Raw genomic sequence first — 7,202 nt, 5'->3', positions numbered from 1 at the left:
ACATCAGCTTGCCAGCAATTCGTTTTCATATATCTTTAGATTGTTTTACGTAAACATTTATCAAGTTAAAATAGGCATCCAAGAGTTTGACCACCAACTTTATAAGAGGTAATTGTGATGCACTGTCATTTTTCAGTGCAAGCACACATTTGATGGACACTTGGGGAAAGATGCCTAAAGGCGTATATGAGAATGTATAATGCATAGCAATGCTCTGCTGTACTCATCACCTAGCAGAAGGTCACCAGGTACCACATCACTGAAATTCTGATTGAGGATTCAGTTCAGGATTACTATTGGGGGGGGGGACAGATTCCCCCCCCCTTTCCATTTGCATTGCTACATTATGCACAGTACAGGTTTCACCTTGTATCTTCAAGTACACTTTTACCCATTCTTGAGTATAACATCTAGTAACAAAGAGCCTGATGAAAATCCCATTGAAGGCACCTCATAAATCAGGCCTCTTTTTGAATATACATACATGAGGTTTATAACTTCATGCTATGGTAATTTCATAGTACTTTATATCCAAAGATTTCATAACAAAAGCAATGTTTGCTATTTTAAATCTTTTTTCTTAAATGTTGGACTTTCTGAACAAAACATGTCCTTGACGTGATGGCAGTCATTCCATTAGTGCAAGCCTTTTAGCATGCTGAACAGAAGAACACTCCTCTCCTCCCCACAATGTTGTTTTGGGGATTCTCCTGAGCCCCCCCAACCCATTTTGGGGGCATTGGGAAGGAAAGGAGGAAGCCTCATTGTGTTAGTAGAAGTTCCTGTGCAGGTTTCTGCTAGCAGGACTAGTTAATTGAATTCCACCCATTAAATGTAAGTTGAGAGTTTACTTTATTCTACCGAATAAGAATATGAGATCTCTTGTGCATGGATGACATCATACTGACTTTGATCTACCCTAAAAGATCAATCCATGAAAAATTCTGGAAACATACAGTCAGGATAAAAAACATGAATGGTTCAGTATCAACTGTCTGCCAGACCAACTGGGAAAAATCTCAAACTATAACAGTATACAATGAAATGATATTCCAATAACATATTTAGGAGTTTGGCTACATCTTGATCTGCAAGACATAAAAGAGTATGACTTTGAAAAAATGGCATCACAAACTGAGAAAGTTGTGGAACAATGGGGAAGACACTCGTCATCCTTTGGAAAGAAAGCTGCATCGTATATAATTATTTTTCCTGAAATCTTATTTTCACTGCAAACTTTATTTCTAGAAGTAGAAAATAACAAATTAGCAAAGGGAAAGCATGAAATTTATTTGGTCAAATAAGCCTCAACTGTGAATGAAAACCTTTATCAAAAAACTAATAAAGGTGGATTTGGCATCCCTGAAATTATAAGGTGTTATGAAGCAGTAAAAATAGCAATGATTGGTAGCTGGTTTGAAGATATTCAAGTAAATAGAGCAGAACAAGTAATAAATAAGAAACAAATATGGCAAATATTGTGGTTGAAACCAAGGATGCACACTCTTGATTCCAACAATCTCTCATCAACAAAAGTAGTTATCAAAGTGTAGTGCTAACTTCAACCAAAATTGGCTCCTGAAATCTCCTCTCCTATCTCTTATCAAATGAATTCCCAGGAAGAACAATACAGTATATTATAGACTTTTCATCTTTGTCTGAAATGAAAAAAGTTGCACTTCTCCTGCTGGTTCAATGATGCAAATGGATCTTACAGTACTTTCAACTGAGACATACTGCAGAACAACTACAAACTACTGTATTTTTCGCTCTATAACATGCACCCGACCATAACACGCACGTAGTTTTTAGAGGAAGAAAATCCGTAGGCATGCCACCCGTAGGCATTCCCTCCATAACACACACAGACATTTCCCCTTACTTTCTAGGAGGAAAAAAGTGAGTGTTATGGTGCAAAAAATATGGTAAATATGGTCTTTGTTGAACACTTACACCTTTTGAAATTTGGTTTCCAATCTGAATCAAAAGACAGCAATCAGTAACATCTATTTCCTTATGTCTGAAATAAAATTAAATCTATTACACCCATCTTTTAAGAAATAAAACTGGGGTGTGTGTGTGTGCTAACAAGTGATAATTGATAAATAAAATATAATGAATGGGCTTGGATCATTAAAACAGTTATATCATTCGTGATAAAGAAAGTCTCTTCAATATATCAGTGACATCTTACTCCGTACAAGCTGGCTAAAATCTATAAAATGAATCTGAATTGATGGAGATGCAGGAACACTAAAGTAGAATTTGTACACGTGTTTTGGTCCTGTAGCAAAATAAACCATTTCTGAAATATAATATTTGAAGCAATATTGTGGAGTATAACCAAACAAGAAACTCTAAAACTCTTTTGTTTGGCATAATACAAACAGAAGAGAGGAACATGGACTACCAGTTAGTCAGAAGCTTGAGTAGTACGAAATTGCACAGTACTGGAAAAGTGAAGACTCTCTACCAGTAAACAACTGGACACCTTCATCTGTCCCAGCTGCAACAAGACATATCTCTCCTATTTTGGTTTCTAAAGCCACAGCAGGCAATATAACTGTCCAACAGTTCCTCATCTCCCAGCAGCCCCAGCCATCTAAGTTAGTGGCCATCAAAATATTTTGTGGCATTGAATTTTGTGAATAAATAATGAATTTTATGACTTTCTTTTGTCTGTCCTAACTCTACTGTCATTTAGTTTCATTAAGTGACCCCCCCATGTTTTAATTATCAAGGAAGCAGATTTTTCCTGTGTATTTGCTCAACAACATTCACAATTTCTCTCTGATATTCTCCTTTTGTTGCTCCCCAACAAAACTAAATGCACTAAGATTTTCCATAAAACGTTGTTGTCTTGTGCACATTCCTATTCAGACATCCTCCTGCATACAGGAGATGCACTCATGTATCCAATTTTCACCATATGATGTGAAGTGTGAAACCACAACTATGTACTTTGTGACACATAAATGAAAAGCAAAAGTAGTGATGCAATTCCGGAATAAAACTATGAAATTAGCTGAAATATTAATATTACTCATTGATTTTTATTGAAGACAGGGATGCACTCGGATTCTAACCGCCACCAGATCCTTTAGATTGTCTCTGCTCCCTCCCTGGGTCAACAGTCAGGCTATCATCCAAAAATATTAATCAAGATAATAACTGAGCTTGAAGCTGCCCTTTGTTATGATAGCAATATTTTTGCTTTTAAACAATTACCTCAGAAAAACAAAATATGGTGCTAATGGCTTCCACTTGTAGGTACATAACATCATTTCTTTGAATGCAGACCTGTTGCCAGGCCATGAATTGCGCTTAATTACGCAGGCATGAGGCACTCATTCACCCAGCTGTAGTCTCATTTAGAAAAAAACATGGCTGGCAGTAGTATATCCAAGAAAGAATGTTTCGCCCCAGCAGGATGCCTGGAGTAAAAACCTCCTTTGGCCTTGAGGAACTGCTATACAGGTTAGAGTTTTATGAACAGATTTCAGGGGAGTTTTTTTGTGAAAAGAATCTGAAGGAAGAATGGAAGAGATGAGAAAGAAGAGTGGCCAATGAGACCATGGAGAGCAGCAGCAGCAGCCTCAACAAAAGTACCTGCAGAAGACAGTGGATGAAAGAGAACTGCCAAGCTCTGATAGGAGATGGAGCAGTTGCAGGCTGCATACATACCGTACACTTAAAGCATAATTCTATCCCTGTTCTTCTCCTCTGAAGTCAACTCAAGTTCCACTGCTGACTCTGCTGATGCTGCCTCATTCTGTAGCATATCTCCCATCCCTTTAAAGGAATCAAAATAGTATGTAGTTGCAGCAACATTCGAGTCTTGGTTTGCTTTCATTTCCACTCGTAGTTTTCATTTGCCTCTTTTCCCCCTTGCTATTTCTCCTATCCTGGATCCTGTTCTGTCAGTTAAGTTGCCAGCAGCAGCATTCTTTTCCACCTTTTGTCCTCAAAGTCACCAGTTTGAGGTAATCTTTTACAATTATTGAAGCATTTGGAGATCCTTTAAGTCTTCCTCCATTAGCCTTGTCTGTTGCTGCTGCTAAACACCTTATAATACAGCTGTTACGTATATCAGCAAGTGCAGGCTGCAGGTGGGTGGGTAGATGGGGGGAAGAAGAGAATTTATGTCACCACCAGTGCTTCTTTGAAAATGCTTTAGAGGCCAAGATTATGTTTTAAAAATCTGTTTATTTACTTGAATTATTCCTCTTGATTCTGCCTTCCCCGACTCTTTAGATGGTTCTCTAGTAGTTCTCCAAGCATGCTACTTTGGATACTGCCTGGATACTGCCATTATCCTGATTCATCTAGCTCACAACAGTCTTGAAACCCAGGTTCCATAGCAGAACAAGTGGCGGTGCCAGTAGGAAAAGTGGAGGTTTTTCTTTATTTCGGGGTAAAATTAAATTTATTATAATTTAATTATTTTAAACACCACCTTTTAGAACAAGAAACACACCCACGGTGGCTTACAATAACTGAAAAAAACCACCAATAATTTGAATACAAAGTCATGAACAGAAACCAGAGTAACCACCGCCTCTGCCAAAACCAACAAGGAACAAGGGGGGGACGGACGGACAGCCAACAGCATACTTCCACTTCCATACCAGGCCACCCCTTCCCTTTCCTGCTCCCTGCAGCTCCCACTTTCCCACAAAGTCTGCTCCAAAGGATTGGGGTCTATTCTGGATCAGATTGGAGAGGGGCACACAAAAAAATAGGAAAGGGAATTGCACCCTTCAACAGTAGGAATGGCCTTATTAATTGTAGTAATGGATAGCCAATTAGCTACTGGGCTAAGATCAAGGTGCTGTGCTGGGGAAATTTTTGTTCAGCATGGCAACAACTTTTCAAAAGTATGTTTTGTCCTTTTAAACGCTCTCACACCAAAAAAAGGAAAAAGGAAACCCATTAAAATCACCACTCCATTCTTGTTTGATGCTACTGCTTTCTGTCTCAAGCTCAATAAAAACCTCCCATTTCATGCCATGACTGAAAGCCTCTGGATGTGGGTGACCTCCTGCATGGGCTCCATTTCACAGCATTGGCCAGTGGCTTCCTTTGAACCAAGAAACTCCTCCGCCATCCTGCCGTTCAGCTGGGTATCCACACCAGAGTCATCCCAAGCTCCATTCGCCTTCCTAATCAGCCACACAACATTTCTAGTAATGGTCAGTGCCCATGCAGGATTTTATTTAACAGGAGTACTAAATATTCAATAATGATTTGGTCTAGGCTAACCTTCCAGGTGTCTATGGAGTTGGTTTCTTTCTTTCTTTTTTAATCCTTGGGGTTGCGGAGAGGTCAGCCTTTCAAGATCAAGCTGAACCATTCTACAGTCATGCAAATTTCATGGTGCTGTCTCCTTGGTGGGACCCCACCTATTTGGCATGCTCATTGCTCCACCTACTGTCTTTTTTTGTACAGACCTGCTGGATTTTAATTCCTTGCATGGTTCCTAATGATCATACTTGCCTTGTTCTGGTGAAAAAAAGATCTCATCTCTTGGCTGCAAGCTGCTTTCCATAGGTCATGCCTCCCAATGCACACAAAGATAATAATATTGAATATAAAACATGTGCTTATGTGCTTTGATTGACCAGGATGAGAATGAACTGCACCATCCAAGATCTGCCCCTTTAGCTGTCCTACACAAATAGATATTGTTTAACATTCTCCGTAGGAAATGTTCAAATGTCCCTTGACAACATCCAGGGCATTCTGTAAATGTGTTCAGCTGTATTGTTTTTAAACCTTGGCATATTCTTGTAGCAGAGCGAAAGGTACTGCTCCATTTACAAATGCATTACAAATCCAATTAAGGAGATGGAACAGCTGAAATTCTTTTCACATTTGCGATAAAAACTAGCTTTGCAATGCTATTTAATTTTTCTTTCTCTCCCTCACCTAGTGTGGAAGAACACAGACACTTCTAGCCAATATATTCTTGGTGATTTGCGCCCCCCCCCCCATCACAGTCAAGTAGAAGCTATCAAGTAACTACGATAACTGTGATTTTAATCAAAATATTATGGAGAATCTAATATCAGGAATACTGACATCTGCTCAATTCTTTGATCATCTTAGTATTTGTTGAAAATGGATATACATATCTGCACATAAAATGACCTAAGTTGCTATGAATCACTTACATAGCACTTTTATAACCCAATGCTAAGGGACATTTTTCATGCTCCTTTTCCTTGCACATGGTCTTGAGAAGCTTGCCAGGAAGCAGGTGGAAGATGCACATCTATATAACTTAAAGATGTCAGGTGTATGTCTTGGATGACCCCCATGATAAACTGATTCCCTAAATGTGTGGGGGCGGGGCTAAAGAGATCTGCATTTGTCAGCTCTCAGGTTCTGGATTTGTGCATCTTCTGAGAACTAAGGCATGGTAGGGAAATTAATATTAAATGGTGCCTTGTGATTTTTCTGCTCCTGTAACAGGAAAGAGCAGTTTACATGGCCCCATCTGGGGTCCACAACTTTGCCATCTCTCTTAATTATCTATTTCCCCCCCCCCTTTCCCCCCCTCAAGGTTTGTACTGAGTGGTTCTTTTCACTGCACTGCTCATTCTGCACACACACCCATTTTTCTTTTCCTTCTCTCATCAAGACTCTTCCTTTCAATAGCCAAATGGAGATGTTTCCCTTAAATCAGTGAACAGGCTGACTACCCCATGTATATATTTTATGTATTATTATTTCTTACATTTATGTCCCACTTTCCCCTCATGTTGCTCAAGGTGGTATCCATGGTTTTCCACATCTTAAAGGTAAAGGTAAAGGTACCCCTGCCCTAACGGGCCAGTCTTGACAGACTCTGGGGTTTGTGCGCCCATCTCACATCTATAGGCCGGGGGCCAGCGCTGTCCGGAGACACTTCCGGGTCACGTGGCCAGCGTGACAAAGCTGCATCTGGCGAGCCAGCGCAGCACACGGAACGCCGTTTACCTTCCCGCTGGTAAGCGGTACCTATTTATCTACTTGCACCCAGGGGTGCTTTCGAACTGCTAGGTTGGCAGGCGCTGGGACCGAGCAGCGGGAGCGCACCCCGCCGCGGGGATTCGAACTGCCGACCTTTCGATCGGCAAGCCCTAGGCGCTGAGGCTTTTACCCACATCTTACTCCCACAATAATCCTGTGAGACTCAGAGACAGTGACTGACACAATAG

This window comes from Podarcis liolepis, assembly GCF_965112155.1.
Source record: "Podarcis liolepis genome assembly, chromosome: 3".
Taxonomy (NCBI): Eukaryota; Metazoa; Chordata; class Lepidosauria; order Squamata; family Lacertidae; genus Podarcis; species Podarcis liolepis.
Note: the sequence above shows the minus strand (reverse complement) of the source record.